We start from the raw sequence: 18010 nt of genomic DNA on the forward strand, positions 1-18010 counted from the left end.
CTATAGACATTTTAGCTGTAGAATTGTTGAATGCCATTTGGGAGATCTGGGTTCCTTTCTGGGTCCATGTGACAATGTACTTTCTTTTTCTTTTCTTTTTTTTTTGGCACCCCATATACAAAACTGGGATAATAAGAAACCTCTCACATGATTATTGTGAGGAATAAATTAGTTAATATGCATAAAAGCACTTGGAATAGTACTGGCATTTAGAAGGTACTCAGTTCATTTTTTAGATACTCTTCTTTCCCTTCCTCATCATCCTTTTGTTTCTTGAGGGAAGCATTGTGGTACAGAAGAAAGCACACAGGCGATCCTGGGCTCAGAGCCACACTCTGCCATTTGCTAGCTATGTGATCCTGAGCATATGACCTTTCTGAACTTTAATTTCCTTTAGTATAACACAGTGATAATAAGAGTAACTCATATGGTTTTCATGAAAATTAAGTGAGATAACGAATATCTTATGTTTAGTAAGGTGTTTTGTACCTAGCAAACACACATTAGTGAATTATTATTATTAATGCTAATAAAGACAGAAGACATACAGATATTTAAATTCAACAACACAATTTAAAAAATATAAATCGTCTCTTACAGTCTATTAAATATGAATGTCAGCTTGTTTGCATTTAAATAGTGTTTTCAGGTTTATGAACCATAGACAACATTTTCTTTCTATGAATATTTTCCTACTATCCAAAGCAAACAAACAACTGAAAAACACAATGGTATTATTTGGAGAAACCATTTCAGTGAAATAATAAGGAGATGCTAGTGACTGAACTATTGGTATAAAGAAAGGTTTAATATATGGGAAAATATGAAGTATATGTTAATAAGACTTCAATGAACAAAAAAAGTAAAAAAACAAAATACAGAAATTCTGTTAAGCAAAATTACGGATAAAGGTTCTTGAATTTCTATTTAATTGAAAAATTAGCAAACTTGGAAAACTATTTTTTCTGTCAGCATTTTTCAAGTCCCTTTACTAGTTAAAAATAGTTTATCATTATATTAAAATAGAATGTAAAATAATTATCTTTATGTCAGAAAAGAATGAATCCTATATATACCATATTAAAATAATAATACATAATTTACTTTATAATTTCAGGGTACTTTTTTTAAAGAAAAGAAATTGGTTCTAACTGTTTCCATTAAACTCCCTGAATTTTACTTCTTTCCTTCCTCCATAGAAACAATTGCCAAATTCTTTATATTTATTCCCTCTTTTTCTTTTTTTTTCCAGAGCCTATGCCTGAAATAGAAAACACAATCTTTTATTTGGGGTTCAGTCCTATCAATACTTTTTACCCAGATTATTGCTATAGCCAACTAATAGGCTTCCCTAACTACAGTATACATGTCTCTATTAACCTGTCTTTTAAGAATCTCCACAATTTCATCTCTACTCAATTTTTCCATTTTTCTGATGGTGAAACTGAGGTTCAAGAAGTTTAGATAGTTGAACATAGTCACACATCTTTGTGACTTCACAGTCCAGGGTCTTATTAAACCATGCTACTTTTCTCTAAATATGGCCTATTATTTCCGAAGTTTTCTTAAAATGCATTTTCCTATCATACACACCTGTTAAGCTATTTATGTCCTTCCTAAGGCCAATATATATCCTACCTTTACCAAGAAACTCTCCTGGAATCCCAGTCTGACTTCACTGCTTCCTACTTACTGCAATCATGATACTTCACTCTAATTTCAACATAGCACTTAATATTTTCTGCTTTATATTAGGGTTATTTACATCTATCTGTCTCCCCAACTAGATTTTGGATTCTTGGATGGCATGCACCATGTCTTGTCTGTCTTATTTAATCATCCTTCCCTTTCATCCAGTGTTTCCCACATTCAGTGTTTCCCACAGTGCTTTGCATCTAACAGATATTATATCAATGTTAAATAAATTGAATTAAAATTCCATTTTAAAGAGAAGAGAGTGGGGTTCTGTGTTTTGTAGGAAACTTGAGTGTGTGTTTTCAGTTCTAATGGCAATTTTTAAGAAAAATAGCAATTATTAATTAGGTATTCTTGCGTAGAATACTTTTTCTCAACAAGGATACATTCTGTATAGGTGAAGAAAATTTGTGCCAAGTTTATTCATTATTTGTCATTTAAATATTTACCAAGTTCCCAGTGTCTAGCACTGTAGATAAATGATGCAACTGTCAAGGTGGTACTGAACCTAAGTAGTATCAGTCCTTGATCTTAAAGAATATAAGCTGAAATGAATAAACTCTAACAACAAAAAGATTTTGTGAGAAACAAAAAGAATGTTTAAGAAGATATGCACACCTGTCTGAATTGCAAACACTTCTACTTCCCAAGTAAGCTCCTGTCTGACAAAACTTTCCACACATAGTAACTATAAACTCTGAAAGAAGCAAAATAACTGCTTGAAGGCATTGAAGAAGAAATAAAAGTAGGCAGATACTGGAGAGGTCAGATACTTGGAAGAAGAGGAAGGCAAAGGGTGTATTTACCATTGTTTTGCAGCTTTATAAAATTTATTTTTATTTTTATTTTTTAGAGACAGGGTCTCACTATGTTACCTAGGCTGGTGCGCAATGGCACAATCATACCTCACTGTAAGCTTGAACTCCTGGGCTTAAGGGATTCTACTGCCTCAGCTTCCCAAGTAGTTAGGACTACAGGTGGGGGCCATCTCATCCAGCTAATTTTTTAATTTTTAGTGGAGATGGGGATCTTGCTATGTTGCCCAGGCTGATCTTAGACTCCTGGCCTCAAGTAATTCTCCTGCCTTGGCCTCCCAAAGTGCTAGGATTAAGGCAGAAGCTACTGCATCCAGCCTGTTTTCCAGTTTTTATTGTGAGAGCAGGCCACAGCCAGAGCTGTGTAGGAAGGCTAGAACTTGAATAGAAATCTGGTCTTACATGGGAAAGAGTTTGGGTCAATAATAGCTGCTAGATAGCGAAGTGGAATATTGGAAAGAAGAGAGATAGAGGGTGATCCTAAATTCTACATATAAACTATGCCCTACTCCTGGATGACCCTTGAACTATGCAAGTGAAGCACAGACTTCAAGGAGTCCAGCTAAGGCTAAAATAACTGAACTTAAATTTGTGTTGCATCTATTGCCAGGGAGACAAAGCTTGCACTTTGGGCTTAACCAAGTTAACTGTCTGCTTTTTTTAAAAAAAACTAATATTCTTTGGAGAAGCATGATAGACTCCAGACTGTGTACAACATATCCTTCATAATTTCCAGGATAAAATCCAAAGTTACTTGTTATATAAAGATACAGGAAAACATGAACCAGTTACAAGAAAAAAGAAAGTCAGTGGAGACTAACTCTGAGATGACAAGGTTGGAATCAAAAGATTGGAATTTTAAAGTATTAGTAATTACGCTTAAGGGCTTAAAGGAAAATATATTACAATAATGAAAAGATATGAAACCTCAGTTGAGAAATATAAATTATAAAAAAGAACTAAATAGAAATTCCAGATCAGAAAAAATATATAAAGTAAAAATTCACTGGATGGTTTAAACGCAGAATGGATATGATAGAAAAATCAAGAGAACTTGAAGACAGATCAGTAGAAATGATATACTCTGAAGAACAGAGGAAAAAATATTTTAAAAAATGCTCAGAGCCTCAGAATCCTGTAAACAAATATCAAAATATCTAATATTGGAGTAAAGTAATGAGAGAATGAATTAGAGAAAGTATTTGAAGAATGATCAAAAATTCCCCATATTTGGCTAAAGATATAAATTTTATAGTTTGAGAAGCTCAGAGAACTTCAAGCAAAATGTATAAAACATAAAAAGCACATCTAGAAACATAGTCAAACTGTTAAAAACCAAAGATAAGGAGACAATCTTGCAAGCAGCCAGAGAAAAATGACCTATTTTCTACTTGGGAGCAATGATTTGAAGGACTTTTAACATCACATCAGGAACAATGGAGGCTAAAAGTGGAACAACAGCTTTAAAATAATAAAATCATCAACCTAGAATTCTATATCTAGAAAAATATCCTTCAAGAATGAAGGAGAGTTTCACTTCTACCTAGGATGTAGAAAGCTGCAAAGAGCATTGATCTTATCCTAAAAATAAAAAAGTGCTATGTAAATAACAAAATTATAAATTGCCTTGAATCCACAGGAGTCTAAGTTCACAGGGCAAACAAGTAACTGGAAATCCAAGGAATGACAGTTTCCTTCAGGAAGCAATGAGATAAGAGCACTGTCTCCTGAGAAAAACACAGAAAAAAGGAACAAAGATGAAATGGCACAAATAGAAAATATCTAGAAAGATGGTACATTTAAACCTCACTGTTATCTATAATTACATTAAATATAACCGCTCCATCTATAATTAAAAGAGATTGATAGGATAAAAATGCAAGACCCAAGTATGAATTGTCTATAAGAACATACTTTAAATGTAAATGCATAGATATGTTAAGAATAAAATAATGAAAGAAGATATGTCACACAAAAACTAATTTAAAAAAAGCTAGAGTGTCTATATTGATATCAAACAAAATAGACTTCAGAACAAGGACTATTACCAAGGAGAAAGATGGCTATTACATAATGACAAAAAGGATAATTCACAAAGAAGTCATAAAACCCCTAAATATATATACACCTAAAAACATAGCTTCAAATACCAGAAGCAAAACATTTAAATGAGAGATAGACATATCCATAATAATGGTTGGAAAATTCAACATTCCTCTTAGTAATCAGTTGAACAAGTTGACAGAAAATCAGTAAGGAAATAGAAAACCTTAACAATGCTAGCAACCAACTTGACCTAATTGATGTTCATAGAACAATCTACTCAACAACAACAACATGTGTGATCAAAAATTTTAAATTATTTTTATATAATACCAATGAACAGTTGGAAATTGAAATTAAATATAGTTCCAATATGGTTTGCAATAACAATTTACAATATGGCATAAAACTATTAAATAGTTAGGTATAAATCTAAAAAAAAGTGTGTGATCTACATGCCAGAAACCACAAATTATTCATGAAAGAAATTTAGAAAAACCTAAATAAATAAAGAGGTAAACTACCCATGAGTTAGAAGACTTAATAATGTTAAGATAGCAATTCTCTCCAAATTGATTTATAGATTTAATGCATTCCCAATAAAAATCTCAGCAGTATTTTTTGTAGAAATTAACAAACTAATTTTAAAATTTGTATCCATAAGAAAACAAACTAGAATAGTCAAAACAATTTTGAAAAAAAAGAATGTAGTTGGAAGACTCACACTACTTGATTCCAAAACTCATCATAAAGCCACTGTAATTAAAACAGTGTGGTATTAGAGAAATGATACACACATGGACAAGAGGAACAGAATTGAGGGTCCAGCACAAAGATCTACACATACATGGTTAATTTGATTTTTAACAAAGGTGCAAAGGCAATTCAATGGATGAGGAGTTTCAACAAATCATGCTGGAACAATTGGATATCTAGGAGCCAAAAAATAAACCTTAACTTATGCTTTGTACCATATATATAACTGATGCAAAATGGATCACAAACCTTTCTAGAATAAAACAGAGAGAATAATATTTGTGACCTTGAATAAAGCAAGGATTTCTTAGACGTAATAAAAAGCACAAACCATAAAAAAATTGATTAATTGAACTGCATTAAAACTGAAAACTTCTGCTCTTAGAAGCACATTGTTAAGAAAGTCAAAAGACAAGCCAGAGACATCATAATTCATTAGAGAAATTAAAATTGATACCACAACGAGATAACACTACACACTTATTTGAACAGCTAAATTTTTTTTAACGTCCATACCAAAGAATGTGGAGCAACAGGAATTCTCATACATTGCTGATGGGAATACACAATGGTACAACCCCTTTCGAAAACAGCTTGCAGTTTCTTGCATGGTTAAACATAAACTTATCAGGCAACTCAGCAATCCCATGCCTAGATAATACCCAAGAGAAATGAAAAGCTTTTTTTTTGCCTCCACAAAACCTATATGTGGGTGTTTTTAGCATCTTTAGTCATAACTTATAACTCCTCAAATTATGAAACTGAAAACAATCCAAATATCCTTCAAGTGATGAATAAATTATATTAGAGCTAAACAATGGAATATATTACTTAGTAATAAAAAGGAACAAACTGCTGACACATGCAATAACATGCATGATCCTCACATGCTTTAACACATTGACTGCCACACTGGAAAAAAAAACTTTTACCCTGGGGCCATGGTGTTTTATTAAAACAAAACAATCCTTTCTAATTTGTTATTTTTTATGTTTTCTGTGTGTGAGTTATATGCAGCACAATCCATGTTCATACAATTAAATTGTCAATATTAATTGTAACAATAAGAACATCAACAAGTAAGATTTTCATGAACCAATTGCAGGGTTTTGCTTCATGTGGCTCTGGGCTCAAAACTAGCCTGAGTTATATGCAGCTCACATGGCAGTCAATGTGTTCAACTATGTGAACTAGGCCTGATTCAAAAGACTACATACTATTTTATTTCATTTATATGACTCCATTACGGAAATGGCAAAACCATGAGCATAGAGAACCTTTCAGTGGTTTACAGGAGCTGGAGGTGGGAGAAGCGGTTGACTACGAAGTGGCATGAGGGAACTTGAGTTGATGGCAATATTCTGTATATTGATTGTGGTCATGTTTACATGACTATATGCATTTGTCAAATCTCATGGTGTACACATTATAAGGGGTGAATTTATATTGTATGTAAATTATACTGTATATAAATTATACCTCAATAAACTTCACTTGAAACAAAAAAGAATGAAGGTAAAGATAAAAGAAAATTAAGAAAATCTGTCGCCAGCAAACTTATACTACAAGACATGCTAAAGGAAATTCTTTAGAATGAAGGTAAATGAAAACAGATGTAAGCTCAGATTTATAGGATGGGATGAAGAGTATCGGAAATAGTAAATATATGGAAGAAATAGTCTTTTTTCCCTTTATTCTTTTAAAATACATATATAGTTATACAGTTTAAAGCAAAAATGATTCACTTAAGTGTGAGATTTACAATTTATGTAGATACAGTATATATGACAACAACAAGAATGGGTCAAGAGCATTAAATGAACCTGTAAAGTTCCAAGGTTTCTATATATTAAATGAACTGTTAAAATATTAACTTTAAATGGCCTGTGAAAAGTTAAGAATGGATACTGTAATCCCTAGAATGACCATTAAAAATAAAACAAGGAGGTATAGATAAAAAGCAAATGTATGAATTAGAATGCATTTCTAGAAAGGATCTGAAAGTAGCTTGGGAAGAAGGAAGACCTTGCTCTAGGGGTGGGGAAAAGCTGAGAGCTGAGAGGGCAAGAAGTTAAGGTCTATGTGGCTCAGCAGCTGATGTGGTTGGTAGGCTGAAAACGTGTCTATAATTCAAGACCACAGAGTGCAGCATGCTTTTCTTAACTGAAATTAAATGGGTGTAAACTTACCCAAAGTTTGTAGAAAGCAATTTGAATAAATTTCAAAGACAGAATATAGTAAGGTGAAGATTATGTGAGGCAGATCATTAAGGATGTTATCAATTTACAAATACATGGTTTCAAGTATTTATTTCTAAATAGTGATAGGAAAATCAGAATAGTTATTTCATTAGAGGCAATGTTCTGAGTGGTGATTAGATTCCTAGGCCATAGAAGATAATGCCACATTGCAATACAAACCAAACAAAATATTTAAATAATAACACTGAATAAGAAATGACTTCCCCTTACTTTGAATGGTAGAAACTTTGGAAAAGATTCCGAAGGGTTATTCTGGGCACATTCAAGGTGAGATGTTTTAATTAGGTTTTTCACTTTAAACTTACAACTTTCTTTTTCTTCACAAGCACATTGTCGCCTTGTGCTCAGAAGTTATGATTACTGTGGTGGGTAGTGGTGTATTGTGGGTTACAAAAAAGAGGATGGGGAAGAAGACACTGAAGTTACTGGACTAAAACTGGTGAAGAGGTTTCTAGATGATGTACCTGTTATTGTTGTCCCTGTATTTGTGTGGAAGAGATTAGCTGATGTGGAATTTTCATGCCCCTTTGACCTTCAAAAATCAAAGGAGAGGCAGAGAGAACTTTTTAGGCTCTCTCAACACCAAAAGGAAAATGTGCTGGGTCATCCCCCAAGAGGAGTACCAGGAGGCCACCTACACGATCACCAATCACCTAGAACAGCTTCGTTGTTGTTTAGAATAAACTGAAAATGTGGTGCTGAGGGTGGAAAGGAGGTTGTTTGTAGGGGGTGTTTGAAAGTCAGATTTAATTAAAGATGTGTTCTGAAAATTTTAGTAAAAAAGGTATCCCCAAGGGCTTGGTTGAATTCATAAAACTGAACACAGAATGTAGGGAGCAATAATAAGAGTAAAGTCATGAAAGCAAGAATGGGAGGGAATGAATAAATGAATGGGGAAAATATTAGACTTGATGCTCAGAATTGCCTCTTATACTCCCATTGCTTTGGCCAGATGCTGATTATTTTTTCTATAAGGCCTTCTAGCTAGGTGCCTTTCATGTTGGTTCAGCTACCTCCAAATCCACCTTTCATAATCACCAGACTATAGCATCAGTCTCACTGGAGCATCTACTTCGACTTGTCACTCTCTGGACTGGGATCCTACCATTCTCTCTACTGTATCAAGTTAGAACTTATCTGTTTGCCTTAGGGGAGGCTCCATAGTCTGGCCCAAGCTGGTTTCTTATGTCTTCCCTAAATGATGGCATTCTTGTCACTCTGCATTTGTTCATATGATGTTCCTAAGCCACCTTCCCCATATTCCTTTTCATACCATGCACTGACATCTCCACTTCTGCCATCCATCCATCCTCTCCACAAACATTTACTGAATACCTACCGCCCGACAAGCACTGTCATGCAGGAGCTCGCAACCTATCAGAGGAGATGACCCATGACAACTAATTGTATTTCAATCTGATAAAACCCTAGCTATGCTAAGTACCAACTATCATGAAGACACAGAGAAAAAAGGTGTGAACTGCATGAGTCAGGAAAGGTTTAACTCAGGATGTAATATTTGATCTAGGTTTTGAAGGATGAAAAGAAGTTTAACAGAGAAAGGTATACCTTTAAAAGAGAAAGGTATTTCAGATAAAGGAAATAGTATATGCTAAATTCCATCTAGCTTATATTTCCATTCTTAGGACTTCCATAGTTTGTACTTACATCATGAACCTCACGATTTTAGTACTTACTGTATAAAATACATCATTTATAACCATATTACATGTCTCAGACTACAAACTTCTTGACAGGCCAGTTCCTATACAGTACTTCTTATGAATTCTCAACCTTAGCACAGTGCTGAGCATTGGGCACAAAGTAAGGATCACAAAGGTATTGATAAATTAATACGATACTATATCAACATTTATGGGCTTCATAGTTTTTACATGTAAGGGAAAGAAGCTAATATTTACTGGCCATTGACTACAAGCCAGGCTCTATGTGAAAGTTTTACATGTGTTCCTTCATTTAGAGAGATTAATCAGGCAGTGAGGTATTTTGAGAAATGAGGGTATTTGGAAAAGGGAGACTAACATCAACTTCAATGCAGCAAACCAAGAATGATTGAAGAGGATGCCTTGACAGGATCTGATCACTCACTAGGTACTGAGAGGGAAGGAAAGAGAGGAGACATTTTGCTCCCAAAGCCTCTCTCTTCATGAGCTCCCAGTGGATGCAAGATTTCACTGTGTAGTAATGACGTCTATACTTTATTGATGACATTGTGCTGGGATTCATCAGGAACCTCCTCTTGAGGCAGTATGCAACAGTGGGGAAAGTGTGAGCTTTAGAGTCCAGTGAAACTTCCTCACCCTGGTTCTGCACGTTACTAGCTGCGTAGCATTAAGCAAGTTTCTTAAATTCTTGAAGTCTTAAATTTCCTTATCTATAAAATAGATACAATAATAGCTATATCACAAAACTACATAAGATATTAGATATAAAATACCTAGCATACAGAAATGCTCAATAAGCTTCCTTCTCCTGTTGTGCCTCTCTCCCTGTGTACAACCTGTTGGACCTGAAGGATTTAAAAGTCCTAGATACAACCAATAAAGAAAAAGTGGTTTTCTTTGGCAACCTCCTATACAATAGAAATTTTGTTTCCTTAAATGTCAACTCTCATTGATGTTATAGTGTTAGTTGTTCAACATATTCTTGGAATAATAACATTGTTTATAGATGCTTCAGTTTTCAAACTTAAAAAGTAAATCTAGATATAGAAATTGTCATTCCTTAGTCATGAAGGATATCAACACAATCCTGAAATTCAGAACTCTCTGGTTTCAATTCTTTTGCTTAAGTCACTAGACCACTTTTTTTCTTCAATGTCAAAAAGAGGCATTTTATACAGAAGGAAATTAATTATTTTCATTCTCAGTTTCAGCAAGAAGCACATTTATTATATGTTAACAAAGTTGTATTCACTTTTGCCAACTGAGAAATATTTAAGGCATTTCATTATATTTGGAGAAATTCATCAATCAGAGATTTAGCAGCCACCATAAAGAACTTCACAATTAGTCTTTTATATCATGGGTGTGACTGATAATCTCTACACTAAAAAATTATTAAATATAAGGAAAAACTGTTCATAAACTGTAATATTTCTTGGCAAAGAAAAACTGCTTTGTATTTTTAAAGATATGGTTGAGAATTTAAATGAAACTTACATGCTTGAAATTAGTGCCAGATGCAACACAATTCAAGCACAATTCACTAGCTGCCTCAAGTATTTCACTGTGATTTAGTAAAAGGTATTCAACAACTCTATGTTTCATAGAAATCTCACTAATACAAGTATTTCATTCACAAAATGCATGGTTTGGCAGGTTTCCAGGACAGGAATTTGCTGAAGGGAAGGTAAATTTATTGATTAAAATAAATCAAAGGACTGACATTTCCCCTAAAAAACTGTCCAAACAATAATACTCAGAAACTGACAGTCTTACAACCAGAACCAGAAGAAAATTATGAGCTATTATTTATATTTGTCATAGGAATCCAATAGTATCATAAACAATCTGATATTTGAGAATTCTCAAATTAACATTGAGAAACTTAATTTTAAAATGCTAGATACTTTTGAATTAAGACTTTCCAAAAGTCTTTGATATGAAATCTGGTATTTGTAAGTCTTCAGAGTAGTTATAATTATATTCTACCTGTACTCCTTGCATATTTATATGCACTAAATAATAAGCATTCTTTGAAGGAATACATGTAGACACAATCCAGATAGTTCTTAAACATGCCAACATCACTTCCTTCTTACCTCATGCCTCAGTTCTTCCCCTTCCACTCTCATTTCCCATTCTGGTCACATTTCCATCATCAGCAATTATTATAGACTGAATGTTGGTGTTTCCCCCAAATTCATGTTGAAGCCTTATTGCTGTATTTGGAAATGGGGCCCCTAAGAAGGAAATTAAGGTTAAATAAGTTCAGAAGGGTAGAGCCATGATCCAGTAGAATTAGTGTCCTTATAAGAACACAGAAGAGACACCAGAGAGCTCCCCAAACCTGTGTACACAAAGAAACGGTCAAGGGAGCACAAAAGGAGAGGGGGACTGCTGTCTACAAGGCAAGAGGAGAGGCCTCAAAATGAAACCAAATTTTTTGGTACCTTGATCTTTGACTTTCCAGCATCCAGAACTGCAAGAAATTTCTGTTGTCTAAGCTACCCAGTTTGTAGTATTTTGCTATGGCAGCCTGAGCAGACTAATAAGCAATCAAGAGGCCTAATGCAAACATTTAGAATAGCACTTCCATACACATCCTTTCTTTAACTGCTTAACTTTTTAAAGATTTGGATTTAAGGAAAACCCTACTAAGAAGCTGAACAGATTTGGCCAGGAGAGTTTCATACAAATCCTTAAATCACTCAGCCTTGCTTCTATTCTAGAATCAGAGAATGTGAGCATGAGAAGGGGCCTCAGCGACCCAAGTTTGTTGATTCAGGTTTTGCTTTGATTCTGGAGTTACAGAAAACCACTCTAAACATGGCACATCTCCTGGAAGATGTTGGAGGTCAGGTGGGATAGTGTATAGTTAAGCAAAAGGCGTAAACATCTGTCTATGCTAAACAAAGATATATTACTGAGTGCAACACAAAACATTTATACACTATTAGCTTGCTTCAAAGAAAGACATTACTGATCATGTCAACAACAAATATCTAAAACTGAAAATTACTGTGAGCCAGGTAATGTGTTAAAAGGGTTTATGTGTATGGTAATCTCCCCTATCCACCAGGAATACATTCCAAGATCCTCAATAGATGCTTGAAACCTGGAGTAGCACCAAATCCTATTTGTTTTTTCAGTCTGACAACTGAGATGACTGCTAAGTGACTAACGGGATGGTAGCATATATAGCATGGACACATTGGATAAAGGGATAATACACACTGCTCAAGATTTCATCAAGCTACTCAGGTGTGCAAATGGAAACTTATGGATTGTTTATTTCTAGAATTTTCCATTTAATATTTTCAGTGAACCCCTGTTTGACCACAGGTAACTGAAACCGGTGAAGCAAAACCTTGATTGCGGGGGACTACTGTATTATATAATCATCACAACACTAGAAAATTGACAGGTACTCTTAACCTTATTCTTATTACATAGCACTATTTGCGAAAATGCAAGCATTTCTAAAATAGCCCTCCTCTCATCCCTATCACATTTCACTACTTTATTTCCCTCACAGTGCTTTTTTCTTGTTTGCTTTTTTCCCCATGCTCCCCAACATCCTAGGCAGGGCATAACCCAGTGCCTTCCACAGAAAAGGAGTTGGGTCAATTTTTGGCCAAGGCCACACAGCTGGTCAGTGACGCATTCCGGACTCCATCACCAGATGGTAAGCACCGGGAGAGCAGGAGTTGGAACCGCTAGCTGGTAACCAGAGGCTGCTACGGTGCCTGGTACACAGTGGGCGCTCAATAAGCATGTTTGGGGGGGGGAGAAAAGAAAAGAAAGAAGGAAAAAGGAAAGGAAAGGAAAGGAAAGGAAAGGAAAGGAAAGGAAAGGAAAGGAAAGGAAAGAAGGGAGGGGGAAAGGATGAATAAATGAAGACGTTTGCCGAAGGACCTAGAGAGCCTTGGCAACCATTCTCCCTCCTGGTGGCCTGAACTCAGTTCAATGTCTACGTCAGCATTTTCCTCACCCAGATGCGCTGCTGTACAGCAGGGAATGGAGAAGGAACAAAGCCTTAAAAAACGTTCAGAAGGGAAAAGCGGTAAGAGAAAAGGGGGTGGGGGAGAACAAGAAGAAAGAAACTAACCGCCTCCTTTAGGTCGCCAGAAAAAGGAAGCCAAGCGAGGCCAATTGCCATGGCGACTGCAGGGCCAGAACGGCCCCAGCCCATTGGCTGAGACGCCGAAGCCAATGAGAAGGCGCGATGTTGACGGGGTCGTAAGATGGCTGCCGGGACGCCGCTTTCTGACGGGTGAGTGCGGCTTACTGCAGGCTGGTTACCGGCCGGCCCGGGCGCTGGCGTGGAGAGTCCGGGAGGGCCCCGTGCGGGCAGCTGGGGGGACCAGCGTGGGCGGCCTCTCAGCTCCTCAGCTGAGCTGCCGGGAGCGGGTTAGAAAAGCCCCTGGCCCGGGCCCGGGGGAGGGCGGCGGGGCCGCCCGCTCTTTCTTCAGAAGGGGCGTCGCAGCGCCTTCCCCGCTCTGTTAGTGGGAGAAGGTTTCTCAGTCCCACCCCAGCCAAAGTGGAGGGGGGGTGCGGTGAGGGAGGTTTGAATCGGGAAAACAGCATTATGTTTACAGTTGCTGTATCCCGGAAGACAGCTCCAGTTAACGGGAATGTCAGCAGGCCAGACATCCTACGCTGGAATCCGTGGCGCTTAGTTCTGTGTCCGGGAGGGGATTCTCCCCGTTTGGGGATTGGAGTGTGGCGCTGCCGCCAGAGAGTCTGCGGAGTTCCGGGTGGCGCAGCCAAGCAGGAAAAGGTGTACCTTTATAGAGCCACCCTTTTGCAATCTTGAACGTTGTAAGTATTCTCACAGCAGAATCAACTTAAAAATGAACCTTGAAATGTTACTGTATAATTGTAAATCTTTCCATGTAGGTCTGGGGAAGTGTTTTCCAGGCCTCGACTAAACAAACACTTTAATTCAAACATATGCATACATGCAAAATCCTACTAAATAAATAGTTTATCTGGATAAGCAGATTGTCAGTTTAAATTCGAATTCAGGCCTGCGATCACTTGTACTTTGTATACCTTTTTGAGAAAAGGCAACACATTTATTTTATAAAAGTGAATAGGACATTTTTGTTAATGTTGATGTTACATGCTTAAAAATATTTTAGTTAAGTAACCAATTCCAAGTCAAAGGAACTGATTATTGTGTAGATTATTTAACAAGATCTTCAGATTGTTGAGTGGTGGCTTATGCTTGTTTTACAAGTAAGATTAGTTTTAGATCAGACGGGGTTCAGATTTCTGGGATTTTTTATAATTGAATAAGAAATATGAGAAATAAGACAGCTTCATTTTATGAAAATGGAATTTAAGTTCTGGAATATTAGAGACAGGAAATGTTTAGCCATGGAGCCGCTTAGATTATATCTTTTGAGTTTTGGTTATAAGCAGCTGCCTCGTCTTCCAGAAAATATGACACTGTTACTCAAACCTCTGATTGTGACTTTGATGTATACAATTTAGTATAGCATCTTACATAGCTTTTTGTACTTAACAAGTACAGAAAAAAAAATTCTTAACCAAATACAAGTCTGTAATTAGAGGCTAGAGTCATTCTTCAGACCCACTCTTAAATCCTTGTCTCCAAGAATATGTTACCACTTGTAACTTTGCCCTCTAAAAATTCATAATGTAAAGGCTTACATCCCTATTTTTGTAAAATGAATAGATCACAATGCATTAGACAATTAAGTTGCCTCATCTGTAAAAGGGGTATAGATGGTGATTCCTAGTGGAAGGATTGTTGTGGAGATTAATGGTAGACCAAGGCTTGCCACATTGTTTGTATGCCATGTGTAGCAGTAACTTGCTTTGTTTCCCCTTTCTGGTTCTGTTTTTTCTGTCTTCTGTTGTAACTAGAGTTTCCTTCCCCTTCTCAGTGTCCTAAGGTACACAGCCTTTCTGAAAACTAGTAGTAATCTTGGCTAGGTTGCTAGGTAGAAGGAAAAAACCTTATCTATTGGGGTATTGGGGTTTAATAAGGATTGGATCTCACTAGGAGAGAATGGAGTGTTACAGAAAAGAGTGAGTGAGCTGGGTCTGGGCATTTGGGGTACTTATTAAAATCATAAAGAGACATTTTAGAGCTGCAAGACATCTCAGAGATCATCTGAGCAAACCTTCATTTTATAGCTTAAGAATGGAGACCCAGACAAACAGTGGCTTGCCACTAATCACGTTGCTCAGGACTAGAAACTGTCTTCTTTCAAGACAGTGTTTCCCCTCTGTAACCAATGGTTCCCAATCCTTGCACAATGTAGAATCATTTTTATTATAATTTGATATCGCCATAGATGCTGTGTTTTGAAAGATTGTGTCTACTATATTCATTAATTGCTTTTCTTATAAAAATCAGGCCTATAGCTACTAATCAGAGTCTTTGATGAGCATGTGGTTAAGAATAATGCTGCACTGAATTTTTATCTCCTCACCTAACCATGGATGATACTGTCTCACTGGGAGGAATAATAAAATATGTTGGGCTTTTTGAATATTGAAATTAGCTTAGAGACCCCCGTTACCATCCTCATAAAGTTTGTGAAAACCTTAGATTAGAACTGCTGAACTGTACCTTGTTCTTGATGCATTGTTATTTGACCAAATATACTAAATAATAATGACTATGGTTGATTTTCAAGGGCAAAAGAAAACTTAGCTATTTAGATTAGGACCGTACATAAATATTTTCAGTTCACAGTAAATTGTGTCAGGCCTGGACTAGAGATGCATTCTGTGCAGTACACCCAGAATGTTTTTGAGAATAATTGTGGGATGGAATAAATCTTGACTCTGGAGGTAGAAGGTGTCTAAAATGAAGAAGAAGGTAATATTCAAAGCCTTAGAGAAAAAAGAGATTCTGAATCATTTACATTTTCCTTGGGGCTAAAATAATTAAATTAAAAGTTATTTGTGTTATAGGCTAAAAAAAATGAAAGCTTATGATTTAATACCTTGACTGTTATAAAGACCTGGCTGTAATCTACACCAAAAAAATTAAGTTTCTATTTCTCTGGTATTCCACATCTCTTGAGAATGTCTGAGTGAATTTTCACAGTTAAAGGACAATTTGAGATTATGTGCTTTAAAATAAAGAAATACACTCCAAAAGGCATGAGTAGGAGACATTTCAAAGAAATACAGAATCATCCTCTAGAGCAGCCAAAACAGGAATACCAGGAGGCCTAACATGGTGCCAGTTGGAAACTGTACAAATGACATATATATGCTATGAATAGGAAGACAGTGTTTTCAAACATGAGCCCAAAGCAAAAGTCACTAAGTAGCCTCTCCATATTGGCTGATTTGTGATTGAGCTGCTTCTTACACTGGCAACTCCATTTTGAGGCTCCACAGTGAGTGGCAGCAGTTATCTGTGTCTGTGAGTGGCTCCTGAGTCTCCCTTGTATTCGTTTTTTTTGTTTGTTTGTTTTTTTAACAGTCACAGGAAAATGGCTTATGACTTTAAAGATTTTTAAGAACTGAGTTAAGAAACATACCTTATTTGAATTTTGCCTTATTTTATGGATTTGGAGGTGGATTCCACTTTTTAAAAGTTATTTTAACTTTTCTTTTTTCTTTGGGTACACTTAAATTATCATACCAGGCAAATGCCACATTGAGGACAGTTCTTAATGCCACATCAGCAAGAGCTACAAATAGGTAATCTTGAGAAAGTCCAAAAAGCCATGGAAAATGCACAACTGCTTGAAGGTTGATTAAAAAAAAAAAAAAAAAAAAAAAGACGTGCTCTCTCCAGGGTAACTGAGACTGCTCCCCAGAGAGAAGCATGTTTGGGTGCCCAGAATAGACTGTCACCCTGCAGAGATGCTAAAACAGTGGTCCAACAGGAAAACCTGTGCCACTGCCCATTGGAGCAGCACATGCCTTTTTATGAGCAGTCACATCTGAAGTCCAAGTTGGATGATACTTGGCTGCTGATGGACAGAAACCTGCTGTGTGTGTGTCACTCCATGAGGCTAGGTATTTTTGATTGTTTTATATATTTCTGTTCCCAGGATCTGGAAGAATGTCTGGCACACAGTGGACATGTAAAAGCTGCTGTGGACAGGAAAAGAAGACCCCAGTTAGCATCACTATTTAAATTAGGAAAATGTTATTGTCCTTAAGTCCTTAAATGGATAATGAATCTGAAGGTATATTATATGCCAGTGTCAAGTCATGTTAGAGCTTATTACTGCTCTCCTCCCCCTACTCCTCAGAACAGTAGAAATCTTTTTATTAATAGTATAACATGTTTTCTAAAATTGGCATATTTTTCATGTCTTTTGTGCTATCAGAGAATCTCAAGAGTACCTCTATTCCAGCTTTTAAAATCCACAGGCAAGGTTTAGGGATGAGTCCAGGTTTTGTGGAGCCTGGGATTATATAATTTTGTGTCTCTTCTTTTAAAAAAGAAATGCAAATTCTGGATAGAAATTAGGTACAGTGCTTTGGAAGGACCTGTGCAAATGAGGAGCCTTGACGTTTAAGCTCCCATCATCTTCCTGGTAATTTGCCTCTCTTTTTAGTGCTCCATTCAGAAAACCAAATACTTAAGTTTTTATAGACACTTGATGGCAGACTGGATATCAGGGAAGTAAATGATTTGCATCAGTTGCTAAATGAATACAACACAAATATTAGAAACTTCAAAACTATTTTATGAACCCTGCCTCTGATGATAGAAATGACAAAAATGCAATACATGGCCACAGAAATA

The 18010-nt window shown here is 36.2% G+C and overlaps 1 protein-coding gene and 1 long non-coding RNA gene across 8 annotated transcripts in view; one reads left to right on the forward strand and one right to left on the reverse strand.

Annotated features, from left to right (window-relative positions):
• LOC123649610 overlaps positions 1–13389 on the reverse strand; it is an 81654-nt gene extending 68265 nt beyond the window's left edge. The window contains exons 1-2 of one of the 2 annotated variants that reach the window (XR_006739087.1): positions 13364–13389; positions 11355–11495 (exon numbers count right to left, since the gene is read on the reverse strand). This is a non-coding gene — a long non-coding RNA (uncharacterized LOC123649610). Of the gene's footprint in view, positions 1–11354; positions 11496–13246; positions 13262–13363 lie in introns of those variants that run through there. The other variant, XR_006739088.1, reaches the window with a different exon arrangement.
• A 56-nt stretch (positions 13390–13445) lies between these two features.
• Positions 13446–18010, forward strand: part of FAM204A (family with sequence similarity 204 member A) — a 34913-nt gene continuing 30348 nt past the window's right edge. Inside the window, exons 1-2 of one of the 6 annotated variants that reach the window (XM_045567751.1) lie at positions 13446–13528; positions 13875–14076. The gene's annotated coding sequence lies outside the window, so the exon portion shown is untranslated. Of the gene's footprint in view, positions 13529–13853; positions 14077–18010 lie in introns of all 6 variants that reach the window. The other 5 variants (XM_045567752.1, XM_045567750.1, XM_045567754.1 and 2 more) reach the window with 5 other exon arrangements.

Source organism: Lemur catta, chromosome 14 (genome assembly GCF_020740605.2).
Source record: "Lemur catta isolate mLemCat1 chromosome 14, mLemCat1.pri, whole genome shotgun sequence".
Taxonomy (NCBI): domain Eukaryota; kingdom Metazoa; phylum Chordata; class Mammalia; order Primates; family Lemuridae; genus Lemur; species Lemur catta.